Genomic DNA, 22,549 nt, shown 5'->3' with positions numbered 1-22,549 from the left:
TTCTCAAGCAGAAGGAGTTTTGTCCCATACGTGCCACATCTGGTAATATACGTAATCTCACCTGAAGCCAGCACACCTCAGAGGCTCACCCAAAGCCCTTGATGTAGTACTTGGGTATCACTGCTGGTTATTCAGGGCCCAGGGTCTCTTCATCTAGCAGGTGATGAATGCCACCAGGAGTGGGTTCTTCCCTTCAAGGCAGTGGGTTCCATTTTGGCCCAGGGTGTGTCTAGAAATGTCATCTGGAAGCCAGGGCCTGGAATGGGGGTCTCATGACACTGAATGGTGCTCTATCCTGCTGTGGCTGAACTGGTATCCAAGAAGCAAGACACAGTCATTCCCACTCTTCCTTCTCTTCTCCTCAAATGGAAGGAAGGGGTGTCTTTTGGAGCTGTGAGCTGAGAGGCCTGGGGTTAGGTGAGGGATAATGCCACTACTCCCTTATCCACCCCAGCTGGTATATCAGTAGGTCTTGTTCCCCAGCCCACCAAGCCCACTGTCTCTAGGCCTAGTTCAGAACTAGGATTCATAAGACCTGCAGTCCTTATGGCCTACACTGCCTTTCAAGTTTACTTAGAGACACAGAGCACTGTTGCCCTTGGTGGCGAGGTTTGCAAGAACTCAAGTTCTGACTGCTGGTATCTGCGATTCCCCTCTGGCTAGGGCTGGTTTAAATGTTCCCTCTGTGGGCAGGTGTCAACTGAGTTTGGTTTTTTTTTTTCTTTTTGCAGTAATAGGACAGCACTGAGTGCAGTGCCTCACAGTTGCTGTAGTCCCTTCCCCCAACACCCAGAGACCCTCTCAATACCAGGATTCTGGTACCGGCAGGGGCGGGGGAAGGGTGGTGTTGGTGATTCAGGACTGTTTTGTCTATTTCTTCAATGCCTTTTTCAATGATATGAAGTTCAAACCAGGTACTATGAGTGCTCACCTGATTTTTTGGTTCTTATGAAGATGTTTTTGTGTGTTTGTGTGTAGATAGTTGCTAAATGGGTGTCTTTGCAAGGGCACATTCAGTGGAGTCTTCTATTCCACCATCCTGCTCTGCCTTTTCCCACAATGTTTCTTTTAAAGTATTTTCAGATCACTACTCAGACAAAAGACTTGAAGGAATACTTGTGGAGATCTCTGGAGTTATACCTCTCTGTGGCTTCCTTCTCTCTGATAGTCTGCCCATAAATTCTATTAATCTTGAGCTCCTTGAATTCTGACCTCTGTCAGAAACTCAGCAGGATGGCCAAGCTCTGTTTGGTAGTCCCAAGTGTTGGACTCTCAGTGTTGCTGCCAGCAAAGCACCTCTAGGCAGGAAGCTAGGTCAATCATAGGGCTTACTTTAATTGTTTCCCTTTCCTTAGAGATTACAATCCAATGCTACCTGTTATATAGTGTGTTAAAATTTTTATTTATGTAATTTTTCCAATTTATGGAGAGAAGGTAAATCCATTAGCTGTTACTTCAATATGGCTGGAAGTTAGCTTGATTCAATTTCAAGGTAGGGTTATAGTAATAGTTTAGCAACTTAAACTGCTTATGTATGTTTGTCATTTTTCCAATATTCTTCATAAGACTACTTTGTTTTGGCTTGAGATATTAGCAACCCTATGCTGTTAGAGGGACTGTCTTATTATTTGGTCTATAAAAATGAATTAAAACATTGAAAATGGATTAAGAAACTGTACTTTCTTACTGCAATATGTAAGATATTCCCCAAATTTTAAAAACAGGTGATCATTTTCTAAGAGATCTACATTATTATATGTAGTTGCCCGGTATAAACCTATACGAGCTTATCTTTCATGTTGATTGTGTAAAAAGGAATCAGAATGCACTATATGAGAGCCCTCAAACCAGCCTATGTGGCTTTTTGAAATTCTCATTATTGTAACAACTTTTCATTGTGGTGAGACATAAATATATAGTTCTTTATATTTGACCTATGAACGCCATTCTTATAGAATAGTAACATAAAATAGCAGGTCAGATAAATATGCCTTGGGTTAATTTTGATTAGCTACTCCCTTGTAATTAACTAAAGCACTGAATAAAGTACTAAAACTTTGTCTTAATTGTTGTTTTGGGTAAAAGTAATTCTTTAGCATGCATTTTTAATTAGATTTCTGAGAGAAGAGTTTGATTGTAGAGTATGTTACTCTGTGTAAATAGGACATCCCATAAAGCTAGGAAGTAGGAGCAGGAATGGGAAGATGGCAAAGAGGGAAAAACTTTCTCTCTTTTTTTTTTTTTTTTTAGGTTTCAGTATTGTGTTCAAGTTTTATTTTAAGTAATGTTCATTGCAGCATTTGAAGGGGAAGATTTAATGCCACAAAAAAGACTTTAAAATATACCCATTAAACTACTAAAAAATAAATTGAGTGGTGACAATACAACAGAAGTGCAATTTAGATTCTGAGTATTGTTACCATGTAATTAAAATCACACAGACTCTTCCAAGCTTATAGCTGGAACTCCTGGAAGCTATTTCATATTCTGGTGCAAGGGCAGAAAACCACAACATGAGAAGGAATTAAGTCCTGAATTATTGGTTTCATCACATTCATCCTCTCTACCCCTAAATGGCCAAAAGAAACAGTTATCACATCCTGCAGACCTTTTGGTGTAAAAGAGGTGATGATGAACTGAGATGGGGAACAGGTCATGAATATCTGTCTAAAAACGTCCCTTTCAGGTGAGTTCATACACACCATCAAGCAACGAGCCTCTCATCTATTAGGGTTAAGAAACCAAGGTTCAGTTCTTAGGAAACCACAGTTTTATTCATTTACCCACTATGAATTTATAAAGTGCCTCTATATTGTCAGCTTCCATTTGCAAACATTTCTATATAAAAAATAAATCTGGCATTTCTAGAAAATCCAAGTTCCCTCCAATTCTACAGCTGAAAAGACCTTCCTTTGGAATTGAGTTTCTTCTGTACCTTTGAAAGGATAATACCTTAAAGCTGAATCATTTTTGACCCAGAGGCCTAACATGATATTTAGCAATACCTGCATCCCAGAAATATGACATTAAAAGATACATTAAATTATGAAGACACCTATGCTGCAAAATAGTTTTAAATTAAACAACTGTACAGCATTCATTTACACTTGAAATTCCAGTCTTAATCCAAGCTTATAAGCCTGAATGTTCTTACCATCCAGGAAAGCTGACAGTGTCAGTCTGATACCTGGCTTTAGGGTCTGAATATATCCTAAACCTAACAGACTGAAGTTGTTCACTTTATCCAAAAAGCAAGCATCAGGGTTGATCTGATACTTGGCTGCTATTTCAAAGCAAGCGTTACATTTTTCTGCTGTCCAGGAGAGATTCACAGTGCTCTCAACTTCTTGATCACTTTCTGGTAAATGGAGCCACCAAACACTATCCCGTCTTTCACATTAGTATGAAGCTGGAATTTATCAGTCTTCTAGCTAACCACAAAGTTGCTCTGGGTCTCTTGGGGCTTTGCAGTCTCAGAATTCATCTGGTAGCCAGTCAGCCAACCCTTGTACACAACACCAGAGAGCTTCTGATTGAAGTCTCAGCAATTTCAAAATCTATGTCACAGGTTGATGTGCTACCACAAGTATCCTGTCTTGATTTTAGCGTTTTTTTCTCCAGGTTAGGATGAATTAAAGGTCAGCTTTGCTTTCTCTTCCCCAGTAAGAAAGATGAATCGAAGGTCAGCTTCAGTCCATGTGCATTACTCCTCATGGTAATCTCAGTGTCTAGTGTATTGTCAGTGTTCCATTTCTCTGTAAACATCAGGCCATCGTCTGTCCAGCTGTACTTGGTTTCCAGACTGCCCTTCACTTTGGTGGTCTCAGTGTTGGCTGAGGCTGAGCTTGTAAATTCCAATCCATTCTCAGAATTTGCTTTCAAATCAAGCTTTATTAGAGCAAATCTATGGCCCTTGGTGAAAACATCCCTGATAGTTTTGTCAAGATCAGCACATGTGGGCAGCACCGCCATCTTCTGCTCGGAGGTGACAGCCACGTGGGCTCAGTGGAAGCTACCACATGAATTGTGGTGCAGAGGGAGGAGTGGAGCCAGCAGTGGGGTCAAGGGTGGAATGGCACTGAGAGGGAAAGGCTTTCAAAGACCAGAAGAAAAGTTGAGTGAAGATACTGAAGTTTGACTAGTGTTGTGGGTTGAATTGTGCCTCACTCCTAAAAAATATGTTGAAGTCTGCTATGGTTTTAATGTGTCCCCAAAAGGTTTATGTGTCGGAAACTTAATCCCTGTTGAAATAGTATTGAGACATGGAGCATAACAAGAGGTCATTGGGTCATGAGAATGAAGCCCTCAAGAATGGATAAATGTCATTATCATGGGAGTAGATTAGTTATCATGAGAGTGAGTTGTTATAAAGTGAGTCTGGCCCTTGGTGTTTCTTTCTGTCTTGCACCCTCACTCACAAATGATGCCTTCTGCCATGGTATGACCCTTTCCAGATGCTGGCACCATGCTCCTGGACTTCCATCTCTCCCAATCCATGAAAAAAAATTATTTTTAAATAAATTACTCAGTTTGTGATATTCTACAGCAGCAGAAAATGGACTAAGACAGATAATTGGTACTGGGAGTAGAGATATTGCTTCAATAATAATACCTGAAAATGTGGAAGTGGCTTTGGAACTGTGTAATGAGCAGAGGCTGGAAGAATTTGAAAGAGCAGATTAGAAGAATCCTAGATTGCTATGAGTGGAGCATTACGGGTAATTCTGGTGAGGACTCAGAAGAAGACAAGAAATGCCAGGAAAGTCTAGAATTTATTAGAGATCACTCAAGTGGTCATGATTAGAATGTTGATATAAATATGGTCAATAAGGGACATTCTGATGAAGTCTCAGACAGAAATAATGAATACCTTATTGGAAACTAGAGTAAAGGCCATCAAAGAACTTGGCTGAACTGTGTTCATGCCTGGAGGCTTAATGAAAGATGGAATTTAAGAGTAATGAGTTAGCATATCTAGAAAAAGAAATATCTAGGGAGTAAAGCATTCAGTCGGCTGTGTGTCTACTTTTCATCACTTACTGTAAGATGTGAGAGGAAAGAAATGACTTGTAGATGGAATTTATAATCTAAAAGAAAGTACAGCAGAAAGATTTGGAAAACTCAGTCTGGACATGTGTTAGAGAATGAAAGAATTTTCAGGAGAGAAAACCAAGGTTGTGGCCTAGCAACCATTTTCTAAGGAGATTAGTACTGATGCAGGGATTATCAAGATAATGGTGAAAGACACTGAGGGCATTTCAGATATCTTCAAGGTTTTCCCGTCTATCACAGGCCCAAGCTCTAGAGGGGCAGAATTGTTTAGGGGACTTGCTTCTCAGAGCTACCTCAGGTCTCTGCTCCCTGCATTCCGGCACAGCACTCTTCACCTGCCCCAGCCATGGATTAAGTGGCCCCATGTGCAGCTCAACCTGCCACTTCAGAATATACAAGTCAGAAACCTTGACAGCATCCATGTGGTGCTAATTCTGCATGTGCACAGAGTCAAGAGCTACAGGGGCATGGGTTCCTCCATGTAGATTTCAAAGGATGTCACAGAGAGCCTAAGGGCCCAGCTAGAAAACTGTTTCAGGGGCAGAGCTGCTGCAGAGAGTCCCTATGAGGACAAGTTGTAGTGAGACCATGGAAGTGGGGCCACTCCCAAGACCAAAGAACTGTAGGAGTCTCAGCACCCAACTCTAGCCTGGGAAAGCTACAGCCATGAGACTCCAATGCAAGAGCACTGAAGCATGGAATGAGACCAGCACAGCCATAGCATAGGGCTGTCTGAAGCTTTGGGGGCTCAACTCCCTCCTCAACCCAGGGTGTCCAGCAAGATGAGTGTAGAGTCAAAGAAGATTATTCTGGAAACTTCAGAATTAATGTTGTTTGACCTGCTGTGTTTTAGACTTACTCGGGATCAGTTACCCCTCTTTTCTAACCTATTTCTCCCTTATGGAATGAGAATGTCTATGCTATGCCTGTCCCATCATTGTATTTTAGAATTAAGTAAGTTGTTTTGATTTTACAGGCTCACAGCTGGAGGAATTTGCATCAGGATGAATTGTGTTTAGAGTCTCAGTCATATCTGATTTACAATGAGACTCTGGACTTTGGATTTTTGAGTTAATGCTGAAACGAGTTAAGCTTTTTGGGACCATTGGGATGGAATGATTGTATTTTGCCTGTGAGAAGGACATGACTTTTGAAGCCAGAGTGGAATGCTATGGTTTAAATATATTCCCCCAAAAGTTTATGCACTGGAAACTTAATCCCCAAGGCAATAATATTGGGAGGTGGAACCTAGTAATAGTGATTAAGTCATGAGGAAAAGCCCTAAAGAATGGATTGATGTCATTAAAGTGGGAACAAGTTGGTTGTCATGAGAGTGGGTTGTTACAAAGTGTGTCCAGTCCCTGGTGATTTCTCTCTCTCATACCATTATGATAGGATATGAGAAAGGATAGGAGTACTCTCCTACCTCATAGCCATGTGATGCTTTCTGCATGGGATGACTCACATTGTGCTGGTGTCATGCTCCTGGACTTTCTAGCTTCTCAAACAGAAATAAATTTCTTTTCCTTACAAATTGCCCAGTCTATGGTATTCTGTTATAGCAGCAGAAAATGAACTAAGACAAAGTTCTAACTCCTGGTAATTAATTGAATGTAACCTTATTTGGAAATAGGGTCTTTGTGGACCCTTAATCCAACCGGACTAATGTCCTGGTGTGAAGAAAGGAGTAGACAAAGAAGACGCACAAGGAAGATGTCATGTAACAACGTAGGCAGAGATGAAAGTAATGCATCTACAAGTCAAAGAATACCAAGGGCTAACATCATCACTAGAAACTAAGACGTTGCAAGGAAGGTCTTCTGCCACAGCCTTCAGAGAGAACGTGACCCTGCTGACACCTTGACTTTGAACTTCTTTTAGCCTGCAGAACAGTGAGAGAATAAATCTCTGTCGTTTAAGCCACCTGTTGTGTGGTGCATTGTTATGTAAACCCTAGAGAAAATGATAATTATAGTACCAACATTATAGTGCCTGCTATAAGAATTTAGAAATATTTATATATGTGTGTGTATATATATTTATGCATGCATATATACATGTGTGTATATATATGTGGCACTTAGCATTGTGCCTGGCAAATAGTAAGCATTTATTAAATGCTAGCAAATATTAGCTTGAAGGGAGAAAACCGGCAATGATAAATCCTTCTTTAAAATATGCCAAATATAGACCCTGATAATTATAATATTAAAGGCATAGCATTAAGGTAATATGTAATAAGTGATTAGTAAGTGCCCTCTTAACAAGTCTTTTTGGACAGTCAGTGAGAGATATTAAAAAAAACAATGAACCTATCTATCTATCCATCCTTTCATGTATATATCTATTCTGTAATGATTTGTTTGAATAACCAATTTCAATGGTTTGTGAAATGCAAAGTAAGTGTAACCGTTTAGCACTTACTTTTTGCCTGTTCCAAAAATTTTTTATGTTAATCTTTTATGAATCTGAAGTTACTTTTTTATCCTTTTTCAAAAATGTTCTACAAGTCCTTTAAAAATGGCCTGTTCTTCATGCCTTACAATAGAGCAAGTTTGACAATATCAAAAATTGGACCACATGTTTCTCTGGAAGCCCAGGTATACTCTATTTAAAAGAAGTCAGAGAGAGAAAATTACAATGATTTTTTTTTTTTATTTTCAGGCCTGACATCCAGAATAAGATGACTTTTTCATCCAGAATTGTATTCTGGCATAATAGTAGCTGACAGGTGAGAGCAAAAGATACTAGAGAAGTAGTGCTATAGTGGAGTATTATGTAGAAATGCCAGAGAAAAAGTACTTTAGTGGAGTACTATATAGAGATACTAAAGAAGAAGTGCTATAGTGGAGTATTATGCAGAGATACTAGAGAAGAAGTGCTATAGTGGAGTATTATGTAGAGATACTAGCAAAGAAGTGCTATACTACATAGAGGTACTAGAGAAGAAGTGCTATAGTGGAGTACTACATAGAGGTACTAGAGAAGAAGTACTCCAGTGGAGTACTTTAAGAGTAGTGAACAAGATTCACAATCTCCCAGTTTTAAGGAGCTAGTGGGATAAACTGGATATGTAAATAAACAATTACAATAGAATGTGATAAATACACATTGTAAGAAAGTATAATAAATGCACTTGTGAGAAACTCTGAAGCTTACAGGAGCAGCATAAAAGCCAGACTTGAGAGAATCGACAAAGATTTTCTATAAACATGTCATTAGACTGATGTGTTAAAAAATGTCATTAAGTTAATACCTGAAAGAACTACTTGTAGGGAGTCAGACAAGAGGGAGAGTTTTCCTGGCAGAGAAAATAACATGTATGAGGACTTGGAGATGAAAGAGAGATTGGTGGATTTGAGAAAATAAAATGAGTTAATATTGGCTGCGATGTAGATTATAAGGCACAGTGACTTGAATGATCATGTAAAGATGATAAGGAGTCAAATATTACAAAGAATCTGAAGTACTATATTAAGGAGCTGGAATTTTATCCCATGGGTGAGAAGGAGCCATTTTATGATTTTAGGCAGGTAAGTGATATGATTAGTTTTGAATTTTAGAAAATATACGTTTGCTGCTCTGGGGAAGATAAACTGAAGGGGTCCAAGATGAGAATGAAATATGAGAATCAGAGATGAGTCTGATGGAGCAATAGAGGAGAGTCACGGTGATTACTTTAATTAGGGTAGAGTTCATCATTAAAGAGGCAATGAGTGGATTTGAGAAAAACTTAAGATGTAGAATTCCTAGGTATTTTATTCTGTTTGAAGCAATTGTGAATGGAAGTTCATTCATGATTTGGCTCTCTGTTTGTCTGTTACTGATGTATAAGAATGCTTGTGATTTTTGCACATTAATTTTGTATCCTGGAGTTTGCTGAAGTTGCTTATCAGCTTAAGGAGATTTTGGGCTGAGACAATGGGGTTTTCTAAATATACAATCATGTCATCTGCAAAGAGGGACAATTTGACCTCTTCTTTTCCTAACTGAATACCTTTATTTCTTTCTCTTGCCTGATTGCGCTAGCCAGAACTTCCAACACTATGTTGAATAGGAGTGGTGAGAGAGGGCATCCCTGTCTTGTGCCAGTTTTCAAAGGGAATTTTTCCAGTTTTTGCCCATTCAGTATGATATTGGCTGTGGGTTTGTCATAAATAGCTCTTATTATTTTGAGGTACATTCCATCAATACCAAATTTATTGAGCATTTTTAGCATGAAGGGCTGTTGAATTTTGTCAAAAGTCTTTTCTGCATCTATTGAGATAATCATGTGGTTCTTGTCTGTGGTTCTGTTTATATGCTGGATTATGTTTATTGGTTTGCGAAAGTTGCACCAGCCTTGCATCCCAGGGATGAAGCCCACTTGATCATGGTGGATAAGCTTTTTGCTGTGCTGCTGAATCCAGTTTGCCAGTATTTTATTGAGGATTTTTGCATCGATGTTCATCAGGGATATTGGTCTAAAATTCTCTTTTTTTGTTGTGTCTCTGCCAGGCTTTGGTATCAGGATGATGTTGGCCTCATAAAATGAGTTAGGGAGGATTCCCTCTTTTTCTATTGATTGGAAAATTTTCAGAAGGAATGGTACCAACTCCTCCTTGTACCTCTGGTAGAATTCAGCTGTGAATCCATCTGGTCCTGGACTTTTTTTTCGTTGGTAGGCTATTAATTATTGCCTCAATTTCAGAGCCTGCTATTGGTCTATTCAGGGATTCAACTTCTTCCTGGTTTAGTCTTGGAAGAGTGTAAGTGTCCAGGAAATTATCCATTTCTTCTAGATTTTCTATTTTATTTGCGTAGAGGTGTTTATAGTATTCTCTGATGGTAGTTTGTATTTCTGTGGGGTTGGTGGTGATAACCCCTTTATCATTATTTTATTGCATCTATTTGATTCTTCTCTCTTTTCTTCTTTATTAGTCTTGCTAGCGATCTGTCAATTTTGTTGATCTTTTCAAAAAACCAACTCCTGGATTCATTGATTTTTTGGAGGGTTTTTTGTGTCTCTATCTCCTTCAGTTCTGCTTTGATCTTAGTTATTTCTTGCCTTCTGCTAGCTTTCGAATGTGTTTGCTCTTGCTTCTCTAGTTCTTTTAATTGTGATGTTAGAGTGTCAATTTTAGATCTTTCCTGCTTTCTCTTGTAGGCATTTAGTGCTATAAATTTCCCTCTACACACTGCTTTCAATGTGTCCCAGAGATTCTGGTATGTTGTATCTTTGCTCTCATTGGTTTCAAAGAACATCTTTATTTCTGCCTTCATTTCGTTATGTACCCAGTAGTCATTCAGGAGCAGGTTGTTCAGTTTCCATGTAGTTGAGCGGTTTTGATTGAGTTTCTTAGTCCTGAGTTGTAGTTTGATTGCACTGTGGTCTGAGAGACAGTTTGTTATAATTTCTGTTCTTGTACATTTGCTGAGGAATGCTTTACTTCCAATTATGTGGTCAATTTTGGAATAAGTACGATGTGGTGCCGAGAAGAATGTATATTCTGTTGATTTGAGGTGGAGAGTTCTATAGATGTCTATTAGGTCTGCTTGCTGCAGAGATGAGTTCAATTCCTGGATATCCTTGTTAACTTTCTGTCTCGTTGATCTGTCTAATGTTGACAGTGGAGTGTTGAAGTCTCCCATTATTATTGTATGGGAGTCTAAGTCTCTTTGTAAGTCTCCAAGGACTTGCTTTATGAATCTGGGTGCTCCTGTATTGGGTGCATATATATTTAGGATAGTTAGCTCTTCCTGTTGAATTGATCCTTTTATCATTATGTAATGGCCTTCTTTGTCTCTTTTTATGTAAAGGACCTCTTCAAGGAGAACTACAAACCACTGCTCAGTGAAATAAAAGAGGACACAAACAAATGGAAGAACATACCATGCTCATGGATAGGAAGAATCAATATCGTGAAAATGGCCATACTGCCCAAGGTAATTTATAGATTCAATGCCATCCCCATCAAGCTACCAACGAGTTTCTTCACAGAATTGGAAAAAACTTCTTTAAAGTTCATATGGAACCAAAAAAGAGCCCGCATCTCCAAGACAATCCTAAGTCAAAAGAACAAAGCTGGAGGCATCACACTACCTGACTTCAAACTATACTACAAGGCTACAGTAACCAAAACAGCATGGTACTGGTACCAAAACAGAGATATAGACCAATGGAACAGAGCAGAGTCCTCAGAAATAATACCACACATCTACAGCCATCTGATCTTTGACAAACCTGAGAGAAACAAGAAATGGGGAAAGGATTCCCTATTTAATAAATGGTGCTGGGAAAATTGGCTAGCCATAAGTAGAAAGCTGAAACTGGATCCTTTCCTTACTCCTTATACGAAAATTAATTCAAGATGGATTAGAGACTTAAATGTTAGGCCTAATACCATAAAAACCCTAGAGGAAAACCTAGGTAGTACCATTCAGGACATAGGCATGGGCAAAGACTTCATGTCTAAAACACTAAAAGCAACGGCAGCAAAAGCCAAAATTGACAAATGGAATCTCATTAAACTAAAGAGCTTCTGCACAGCAAAAGAAACTACCATCAGAGTGAACAGGCAACCTACAGAATGGGAGAAAATGTTTGCAATCTACTCATCTGACAAAGGGCTAATATCCAGAACCTACAAAGAACTCAAACAAATTTACAAGAAAAAAACAAACAACCCCATGAAAAAGTGGGCAAAGGATATGAACAGACTTTTCTCAAAAGAAGACATTCATACAGCCAACAGACACATGAAAAAATGCTCATCATCACTGGCCATCAGAGAAATGCAAATCAAAACCACAATGAGATACCATATCACACCAGTTAGAATGGCAATCATTAAAAAGTCAGGAAACAACAGGTGCTGGAGAAGATGGGGAGAAATAGGAACACTTTTACACTGTTGGTGGGATTGTAAACTAATTCAACCATTATGGAAAACAGTATGGCGATTCCTCGAGGATCTAGAACTAGATGTACCATATGACCCAGCCATCCCATTACGGGGTATATACCCAAAGGATTATAAATCATGCTGCTATAAAGACACATGCACACGTATGTTTATTGCGGCACTATTCACAATAGCAAAGACTTGGAATCAACCCAAATGTCCATCAGTGACAGAGTGGATTAAGAAAATGTGGCACATATACACCATGGAATACTATGCAGCCATAAAAAAGGATGAGTTTGTGTCCTTTGTAGGGACATGGATGCAGCTGGAAACCATCATTCTTAGCAAACTATCACAAGAACAGAAAACCAAACATTGCATGTTCTCACTCATAGGTGGGAACTGAACAATGAGATCACTTGGACTCGGGAAGGGGAACATCACACACCGGGGCCTATCATGGGGAGGGGGAAGGGGGGAGGGATGGCATTGGGAGTTATACCTGATGTAAATGACGAGTTGACGGGTGCTGACGAGTTGATGGGTGCAGCACATGAACATGGCACAAGTATACATATGTAACAAACCTGCACGTTATGCACATATACCCTAGAACTTAAAGTATAAAAAAAAAAAAAAGATGTAGAATTAACTGAACTTGTATGTAGGCAGTGAGGCATAAAATTCAGAGATGGGGAAGATTAACTTTAGATAGAAAGACAAGCAAGTGTAATGTAAAACACAGAATGGATATGGATTGAAGTAACTTTGAAAGTAATTGGCCTAATATCCAGAATTTATAAGGAACTTACACATATTTACAAGAAAAAACAAACAATCCCATCAAAAAGTGGGCAAAGGATACAACCAGACACTTCTCAAAAGAAGACATTTACACAGCCATCACACATGAATAAAAGCTCAACATCACTGATCATCAGAGAAATGCAAGTCAAAACCACAATGAAATACCATCTCACACCAGTCAGAATGGTGATTGTTAAAAAGCCAGGAAAAATAGAGGCTGGTGTGGCTGTCGAGAGATAGGAACACTTTTACACTGTTGGTGGGAATGTAAATTAGTTCAACCATTGTGGAAGACAGTGTGGCGATTCCTCAAGGATCTAGAACCAGAAATACCATTTGACCCAGCAACCCCTTTACCGGGCATATACCCAAATAAATATAAATCATTCTACTATAAAGACGCATGTACATTTATGTTTATTGCAGCACTATTCACAATAGCAAAGACATGGAACCAACCCAAATGCCCATCAGTGATAGGCTGGATAAAGACAATGTGGTACATATACACCATGGAATACTATGCAGCCATATAAAGGAATGAGATTATGTTCTTTTCAGGGACATGGATGAAGCTGGAAGTCATCATCCTCAGCAAACTAATGCAGGAACAGAAAACCAAACACCGCATGTTCTCACTCATAAGTGGGAGTTGAACATTGAGTACACATGGACACAGAGAGGGGAACAGCACACACCATAGCCTGTTGGAGTGTGAGTGGGGAGGGAAGGGAAGTTAGAGGATGGGTCAATAGGTGCAGCAAACCACCATGACACACGTATACCTATGTAACAAACCTGTAAATTCTGCACACGTATCCTGCTTTTTCCTTTTTTTTTTTTTTTTTTTTTTTTTTTTTTTTAGAAAAAATAAAGAAAGCAATTGGAAGCTGGGTATGTTCCCGTCTATAGACTTCTGTTTTCTCTGGAAAGTAGGAGATAAAGGTATTGGCTGAGAGTGAGGGAAAAATGGTCAGATCTAGGGCTTGAGCTAGATAGAGAAAATTGAAAGTAGTGAAGAATGAGAGAATTGAAAGCTGAAAAGTTAAACAAAAAATTTCAAGGAATACTTGAAGGTCCAGTTTAGACTGTATATCATTAATCTGTGATAGTACCTGTGTGTGTGTGTGGAGGGGGGAGTGTGTAGTAGTAGTAGTGGTGGTAGTAGTAGTCACCGTATTTAACTACATAGGTTTGGAAAAGGCAGATACTTTGATTTACTTAGATTTTAGAGTTTGCTCTACAGAAGAATACTTGATCAAGAGATTTGAGTATTAATAAGAGATTTGTATAATGATGAACTAACTAGTACAAACTAAGCAAGACAGAAAATGAAGACAAGAAGAGAAAGACGGGTCTAATGACTGCAGATATCTGTGCAAAGCCTAAAATATGTAAGTGAAATGAAAGAAGCACAGAAATGTAATAAAAAAATGAAGGGTTTCTAAAGAAGATTGTAGAAATGGAAAGCTCTAGTTAATGAATAAGTCCAGAGCATAGCCCATAAATTTCTGTGTATGTCTAATGAAGAGGTAAAGGTCCCTGGAAATATAAAAGTGAATAAACTTGGAGGCTGGAGTACTGGATGGATCAAGAGGGGAGTTTAAAATCACTGGAATTGTGGTAAGACTTGGGGATGGAGAAGAAAATCTTGAGTCAAATAGTAAAGCCTTGGTATAGAAAAAGGAGCTGATAGATGAAACAAAAATGAGACATTGAGGATTGTGTACAGAAGTAACATGAATTTTAAGGTTTAAGAAAACCTTTGGATGGAAAAATAATGTTCTGAAAAGGGCAATAGAGAATAAGAAGAACATGAGTATATGATAAAAGAGTATCCTAAAATTTCTAGGTAACAAACTTACTGCATTGACAATGCACAAAAAACTATTTCACTGATATTGTTTTCCAGTTTATCACTACATACATTTATGTATGTGGAATTATACATAGATCCATGTGTTTTTGTTGAAGGTTTTATAAATTGTATACTTTTATAAGTGGAATGCCACATATCAGTAATAGGATGCCAAAAATGCACATTCTGTCGTAACTCTTGAAGTTTAAATAATGTTTCATTTCCTAGCTACCCTGTTGGCCATTGCAATTTCCTCTTGGTCGCAAATCAGTCTGCGCTGTCACTATGGTTCTGGGAAGAAGACTAAAGCCAACAGCTCTGAAAAGTTGTTTTGAATAAGATAGGCTTCAAAAAGGTGATCTTGCAGTGTTTATTATTTCAAATCATTTGAAGAGTTTTTGTTGTCCTGTTTATTATGCTAAGTTAATTGTTTCTATGATAAAGAGATCTCCCAAAGGAAATATGTTCTTGTCTACATAAACTTAATGAAGTTCAAACTGTACATTTTGACCTCACTTCACAGGTTTGAATAACCTCAAGTCTCAAAGCAAATTTTTATTTCCAAATAAGTGAGAGAAAGTCACAGATGACAGATCAGTTCCCATACCTGCAGAGTCTACCAATTAAATAGATGTTTCTTGGCAATATTTTAACCTGCTATTAATCATTCTGGTTTAATTTGAATTCATCTAATTTGATGCTCTCATTTCCTGAAATAAAATTGTAGTGAAAAGGAAAATAATTCCTCTTATTTTCCGTACTTTTAGGCCCCCATCTCTGTCACTTCTTTATGGTTACTTGCCAAAATGGACTCCAGTCAACCAAGTTATCGTGTCTTAAACATGCTGCTCTTCTCCCTCAGTCTTCTCCACAAATTCTTTCTATTTCTTCTTCAAAAGCCTCACTTCATTTGGTGTCACCCCATGGGAAATCTTGAATAGATTAACTTCACCTAACTGTATGCATGCTTCTGATTTCTAATGCTTTAGTAATATTTGTAATTCCTGTCTTAGTGGAAAGGATATATGTCTTTCATCTCCGTATCCCCAACTCCCAGCACTGTACCTGACACATAGTGGACAGTCACACCAAAATTGCGCCTTTACACCATTGGTCTTTGGGTCATATTTTTGTCCTTCTCTGAATTCACTCTGGCAAGCTGCATAAGTTACTATAGTTTAAATAGGACCAGGTATAGCAGCATAGGATCCCTTTGGCAAACTATGGATAGCCACTTCTACAGCTGTCCAAAATTATTCTAATGCTCTTAGATTCAGGTATTACATGCTTAAGTGTCTAGGAGTCTCTCTAAACAGAAAAAGTCTGACTTGGGTTTTCTCACAGAATCAAGTTAGAATTCTGAAAGTTAGGCTTAAATTTCAATAAATAAGCCAAAAGTAGGCCAGTTTCTTTCAAAGCCTAAGTTCTTTAAAGGTCTGTGTCAAGTCTGTAAAACTGACACTGCCTAGCACTTTGGAAATACACATAGAAAGAGGCATTAAATATGTTTTAATAATAATTTTTATATAATGACATAAAGATTAAAATATTAAAGATAACTGTAATAATCAAAAGAATGGCACAGCTCCAAAGTGGAGGCAATGCTTATAGTGAAAACAACACTGCATTAAGCATGACAGGACTCAGATTCTAATATATCACAGCTGGGTGGCCCTGAGCGATTTGCTTAATTTTTTTGAGCCAGACTTCTCTTATTTGTCAAACGAGATGGTTTGAGATATTGAAGGATAGTCTTTAAGATTCTTACAGCTTTTCTAAGCTGTGATATTTTACAGCATTTTAGAAAAGTATAGAGAACAGTATGATATAATAATGGCTATTAGAATACAATGAATATATCAGAGCTACTTCCCTAAAGAGAAGAATATTCATTATTAATTTCATGAAGGCTATTGAAAGAGTGTTCCAAAATGCCTAGGAAACTGAACATACAGTAAATGTCTGTATAGTTTATAAAGGTTGGAAAGTATCTTAGAGTTATCTTTTAAACATTTGGTTTTGCAGTGGAGGAATGTGAGGTTAGAGAAGTTAATTTACTTGCTTAATTTCACACTCAGCAAGCAAATTGTGAAAATTACACCAGGATTCAAGTAGGTGGTTAACAACAAGGTAAGTAGTTATTCTATTTTGCCAGTCATTTGCATCAAAGAGAAAAAGTGAGGTTTGGGCAACATCACCAACAGCTAATATTCAGTGTGATAAAAAGAAAATTACTTCAATACGTAGAGTTCTTACAAATCATTAAAAACTTAACCAGGCCAGGTGTGGTGGCTCAAGCTTGTGATCCCAGGACTTTAGGAGGCCAAGGTTGTGAGGATTTCTTTTGCCCAGGAGTTTGAGACCAACCGGAGCAACATAGGTTGACCCTGTCTCTAGAAAAAGATGCAAAAATTAGTTGGGTGTTGTGCATTCCTGTGGCCCCAGCTATTCGGGAGCTTATTGCAGGAGGATTGATTGGACCTGGAAGTAGAAGCTACAGTGAACTGCAATGACACCCCTGCACTCCATCTTTTGGTGACACAGAGATACCCTGTCTCAAAAATAAAATGATAATAAAATAATTTTTACAATATAAAAGTAATGATCATACAAGTCACAGAAATGGTTAGAAATTCTGATTAATTTGAAAATTTATTTGCTAATTTGTAAGGAACTGCAAATAAAAACAAACCAAATGAATTCCTTGGTCAGAATCAATGCTGTATGGAAAAACATGATGTCATGTAAGTTAGATATTTTGTAAGCCTACAAATGAGGTTTGGGCATAAGTAGTATGGACAGGGAAGACAAATAAATATCAAAAGTGTTTACTCCAATTAGTAGAATTTTTTGCCCTTTTATAAGGGGAATGTTCTAATTTAATCAACCTGTCACATGGTTGCTCGATGACCTCTCTCCTGCCCATCTCCCACTCCCTGAAAAATCATGGGGCTTTGTTGTCAAAAGTTCAAATATGTTGTGATGTCTGTAGCAGATTAATCATGAATCCACTGAGCAAAAATGGAGAAGGCTGGGAAATCAACCATGTGACAGGTTGATTAAATTAGAACACTCCTACCATAAAAGGACAATTTCTTCTAATTGGACTCAACACTTTGGATATGTATTTGTTTTCTCTGTCTGTACTATTTATGCCAAAACCTCATTTTCAGTCTTACAAAATAACTATTTAGGCTGGTGCAAAAGTAATTGCAGTTTTTGCCATAAAAAGTAATGTCAAAAACCGCAATTACTTTTGCACCAATCCAATAATTCACCATCATGGTTTTCCACACATAATTGATGCTGACCAAGGAACACATTTGGTTTGTTTTTATTTGAATTTCTAATTGACATATACGTGACAAGTCCTTTTGCCCACTTGATTACTGAAAACACTCTCTGCTGAATATGCCTGTCCTTTAATTTTGTTCCTGTTCTGAAAGGTCCATCCATATAACTCTTCCAGACACTTCTTTTCCTTCCATTTGCCAATCTTGTTTCTTCCAGGACATTGGTCATACAGTCAGTCAAATGAAATGGTTTATCTTAAATCAATATCATCTCCCATCTATGATCATTTTTCTTTTCATAAGGTAAAATGAACAACCAGGCCTATCACTCAAAGTTCTGTCTACTGTAAGGGTTTTCCTTCACTACATTTCTTCAAGGATAAACCTGAGATAGCTTATAATGCTGCAGTTACCTATTTTGGATGGTGCTAATATATTGTGCAAAAGTATGCACAAATCTGACCAAAGTTTTTCTTAATTAGTCAACTGGTCATAGGGAACTTTAGCATATGAGTTGGAAAGGAGGCAATGCACCAAAAGTACAAACTACAGTAATTTAAGCCCGTTGTCCATTGAAGTTACTTAAACATTTTACCCATTAAAATGCAGTCTCATATGTATTATTTCCATTTGATGATTGTATGTTGTTGTATATTCCCAACTTCATGGCTTTCTGGGTCAGACAATACTTCAGTCAACTTCGCAGCCTATAATAAAGGATTTAATCTACTAGATCTCAGTAGCAATAAAGAGGCTATTTCTCAAAAAGAGAATAGTTATTAACAAGAAAACAACATGGCTTATTCCAAAATTTCAAGGGTCCGTGATATGACTTACATATAGGACTTGCCAAATATCCTTATATCATGACTCTCTGCTACAAAAAATGTAAGTACCAATGGATTTGCTAGGTTATAATGTCTAACAGCAGAGCAGCTTGAGTGGCAGTTTGGATCAGCTGTAGAGGTTCTGTTGCCCTGTGACCCACTCAAAATTGGTGGTAAACTGGTTAGAGCAGAACACAAAGCTGAGTTAAATGTTTCTTTTGGCATCCAAAAAAATTCACGTAGGAAGTTAGCAGTAGGAAGTTCTAGATGTAGCAGTTTGTTCTTAGCCTTAGAAGACATATCTAATATATTCCAGACCACTGGACTGCTAGAAATGGTAAATCACTGCATTTTTGTGGGTTTTATTTTTCTTCATCTTGCTACATTGTGCTAATCGGGTCCTATCAGCATGCTATTATCAACATATTGGATAAACACAAGTCCTATGAAATGACATTGTAGGTAGTCCTCAAGACTGCAAACATGTGGCGTGTAAAGCAATTCTATCTTTACTATGAGGGTTAAACAGACAAAAATAATGAAAACTATAGATACAGTAAAATGTTAAGAGATACAAATTGCTCCCCAAAGGCCGTAGTTTTACATTAAAAGCATAAAAGGTGCTGTAAGAGGAGAGAGTAAAAGTGTAGAGCTAAGTTATCAGAATAAAATAGCCAGTTTTAAATTTAAGACTTTTTATATAAACATCATGGTAAATACAAAGAAAAAAATCTAAAATAGAGGCACAAAATATATACTTTAAAAAAAAAGGATTCAAAAGATGTAACAACAGAAGATTATTAAAGAACAAAGGAAGGCTGTAGGAAAGAAAACAGAACCAAAAGATTTACAAAACAACCAGAAAACAAACTACCAAATGGCAGTAGCAAGTCCTTACCTATCAACAATTACCTTGAATGTAAATGGATTAAATTCTCCAATCAAAAGTTATAGAATGGCTGAATGCATTTTTTAAAAACTCAAGATCCAACCATATGCTGCACACAGGAGACTTGCTTCACTAGTAAGGACACTGATTGAAAGTGAAGGGATGGAAAAATATACTCAATATCAATGGTAACCAAAAGAAAGCATGGATAACCATACTTATATCAAACAAAATAGACTTTAAACGAGAAACTATAAAAAGAGACATTGAAGGCAATTATACAAAGATAAAGGTGTCAATTTATCAAGAAGACATAACAATTTTAAATACATACGCACCAAACATTGGAACACCTAAATACATAAAGCAATTATTAAATGATCTGAAATGAGAGACAGACTACAATATAATAATAACAGTAGTAGGGAACCTCAGTACTCCACTTTCAACAATGGACATATTATCTAGACAGAAAATCAATTAGAAAACACTGGATTTGAATTACACTTTAGACCTAATGGACCTAACAGACAATACAGAACATTCCATCCAACAACAGAATACACTTTCTTCTCAAGCACACATAGAGCATTCTCCAGGATAGATCACGTGTTAGACTACAAAACAAGTCAACAAATTAAATAGGTTTGAAATAATATCGAGTATCTTTCTAATCCCAGTGACATGAAATTAGAAATCAATAACAGGAGAAATTTTGAAAAATTTTCAAATATGTAGAAATTAAACAGCATGCTTCCAAACAATGGGTAGCAGGAGAAACAAAAAAAAATTAAAAATACCTTGAGACAAACAAAACTGGAAACACATCATACCAAAATTTACAGAATATAGCAAAAGCAGCCCCAAATGGGGAATTTATAGCAATAGATGCCTGTATCAAAAAATAAGACAAGATCTCGAATAATCTCATTACACCTCAAGGAACCAGAAAAAGAACAAACTAAGCCTAAAGACAGTAGAAGGAAGATAAGAATAAAAGTCAGATCAAGAATAAATAAAATAGGAGAAAGAGAAACAATAGGAAAATTCAATGAAACTAAGAGTTGGTTTTATAAAAAGATGAAATAAACTCTTAGCTAGATTAGGAAAAAGAGAGATTCAAATAAATAAATCAGAAATGGAAGTGAAGACATTACAACTGATACCACAGAAATATAAAGGATAGCAAACTGCTATAAAGAATTATATGCCAAAATATGAATAAACTATAAGAAAAGATAAGTTCTTAGACAAGCAACCTACTAAAACGGAGACATAAAGATACAGAACACCTAAACATACCAATAAGAGGTAAGAAGATTGAATTAGTAATAAATAGCCTTCCATAAAATATCCCAGAACCAAATGGCTTCATAGCTCAATTTCATGAAACGTTTAAATAAAAACTAATACCAATCCTTCTCAACTTCTTCCATAAAATTGAAGAAGAGGGAACACTTTCAAACTTATTTTATGAGACAAGCATTACCCTAATATAAAAGCCAAACCAGGAAATTGACAAAAAAAGAAAACTGCAGGGCTATATATCCCTGATAATCATAGATGCAAAAATCCTTAAAACCTAGAAAAACTGATTCAACTATACCAAAAGTATTTCACCATAATCAAGCAGGAGGTAGCCATGTGTTGCAATATATGGATAGTTTATGATTTACCAAATAAACAAAATGAATAATAAAAACTATTGATCATCCCAATAGATGCAGAAAAAACACTTGACAAAATTGAACATATTTTAATGTTAGAAACTCTCAACAGAATAGGTATAGAGGGAATGTACCTCAACATGATAAAAGCCATATATGATAAACTCATAGCTAACATTATACTCAACTGTGAAAAGCTGAAAGCCTTTCTTCTAAGATCAGAAACAAGACAAGAATGCCCACTCTCACCACTTCTTCTCAACGTAGTTATGGAAGTTCTACCCAGAGCAATCAGGCAAGATAAAGAAATAAAAGGCATCTAATGTTTGAAAGGGAAGTAGTAAAATTGTCTGTGGTTGCTGACAATATGACCTTATATATAGAAAATCATAAAGAGTTCACGAAAAAGCTTTTAGAACCGATAAGCAAATTCAGTAAAGTTGCAGCATACAAAAATCAACATAAAAAATCAGTGACATTTCTATACACTAATAATGAGTTATCTAAAAAAGGAAAACATTAAGAAAATTATCCTACTTACAATTGCAACAGCAAAAATACCCAGGTACAAAATTAACTAAGGAAGTGAATGATTTGTATTCTGAAAACTATAAAACACTAATGAAAGAAATTGAAGAGGACACTAACAGAAAGATATCTCATGTTTATGGATTGGAAGAATTAATACTGCTAAAAATTCTATATTGCCCAAAGCAATCTACAGATTCAGTGCAATCCCTGCCAAAATTTCAATGTTGCTTTCCACAGAAATTAAAAAAAAAATCATTAAGTTCTAATGCAACCACAAAAGACCATGAATAGCCAAAACACTCTTGAGCAAAAAGAACAAAGCTGGAGTCATCATACTATCTGACTTAGAAGACTTACAATTGCATTATAATGCAATTGTAATCAAAACGGTATGATACTGGCATGGAATCAAGTTCACAGACCAATGGAATAGGATTGAAAGTCTAGAAATAAATCCATGCATTTGTAGCCAAATGATTTTTGACAAAATCTCCAAGAACACACAATAAGGAAAGGACTGTTGATTTAGTAAATTGTGCTGAGAAAACTGGCTATCTACATTCAGAATAATGAAATTAGAACTTTATATCATACAATGCACAAAAGATCCACTCATAATGGATTGAAGATTTAAACATAAAACCTGAAACTATAATACACTAGAAGAAAACATAGGAGAAATGTTCTACAATGTTGATCTAGGCAATGATTTTTTGGATATGGCCTCAAAAGTTTAGG

At 37.0% G+C, this 22,549-nt stretch overlaps 1 pseudogene; it reads right to left on the bottom strand.

Annotated features, from left to right (window-relative positions):
* Window positions 1-3,101: 3,101 nt before the first annotated feature.
* LOC102119389 (non-selective voltage-gated ion channel VDAC1-like) lies at window positions 3,102-3,972 on the bottom strand (annotated as a pseudogene).
* Between the last annotated feature and the right edge of the window lie 18,577 nt (window positions 3,973-22,549).

Source organism: Macaca fascicularis, chromosome 1 (assembly GCF_037993035.2).
Source record: "Macaca fascicularis isolate 582-1 chromosome 1, T2T-MFA8v1.1".
NCBI classification, from domain to species: domain Eukaryota; kingdom Metazoa; phylum Chordata; class Mammalia; order Primates; family Cercopithecidae; genus Macaca; species Macaca fascicularis.
The sequence above is the reverse complement of the archived record's forward strand: the minus strand, read 5'-3'. Positions and strand labels throughout refer to the sequence as shown.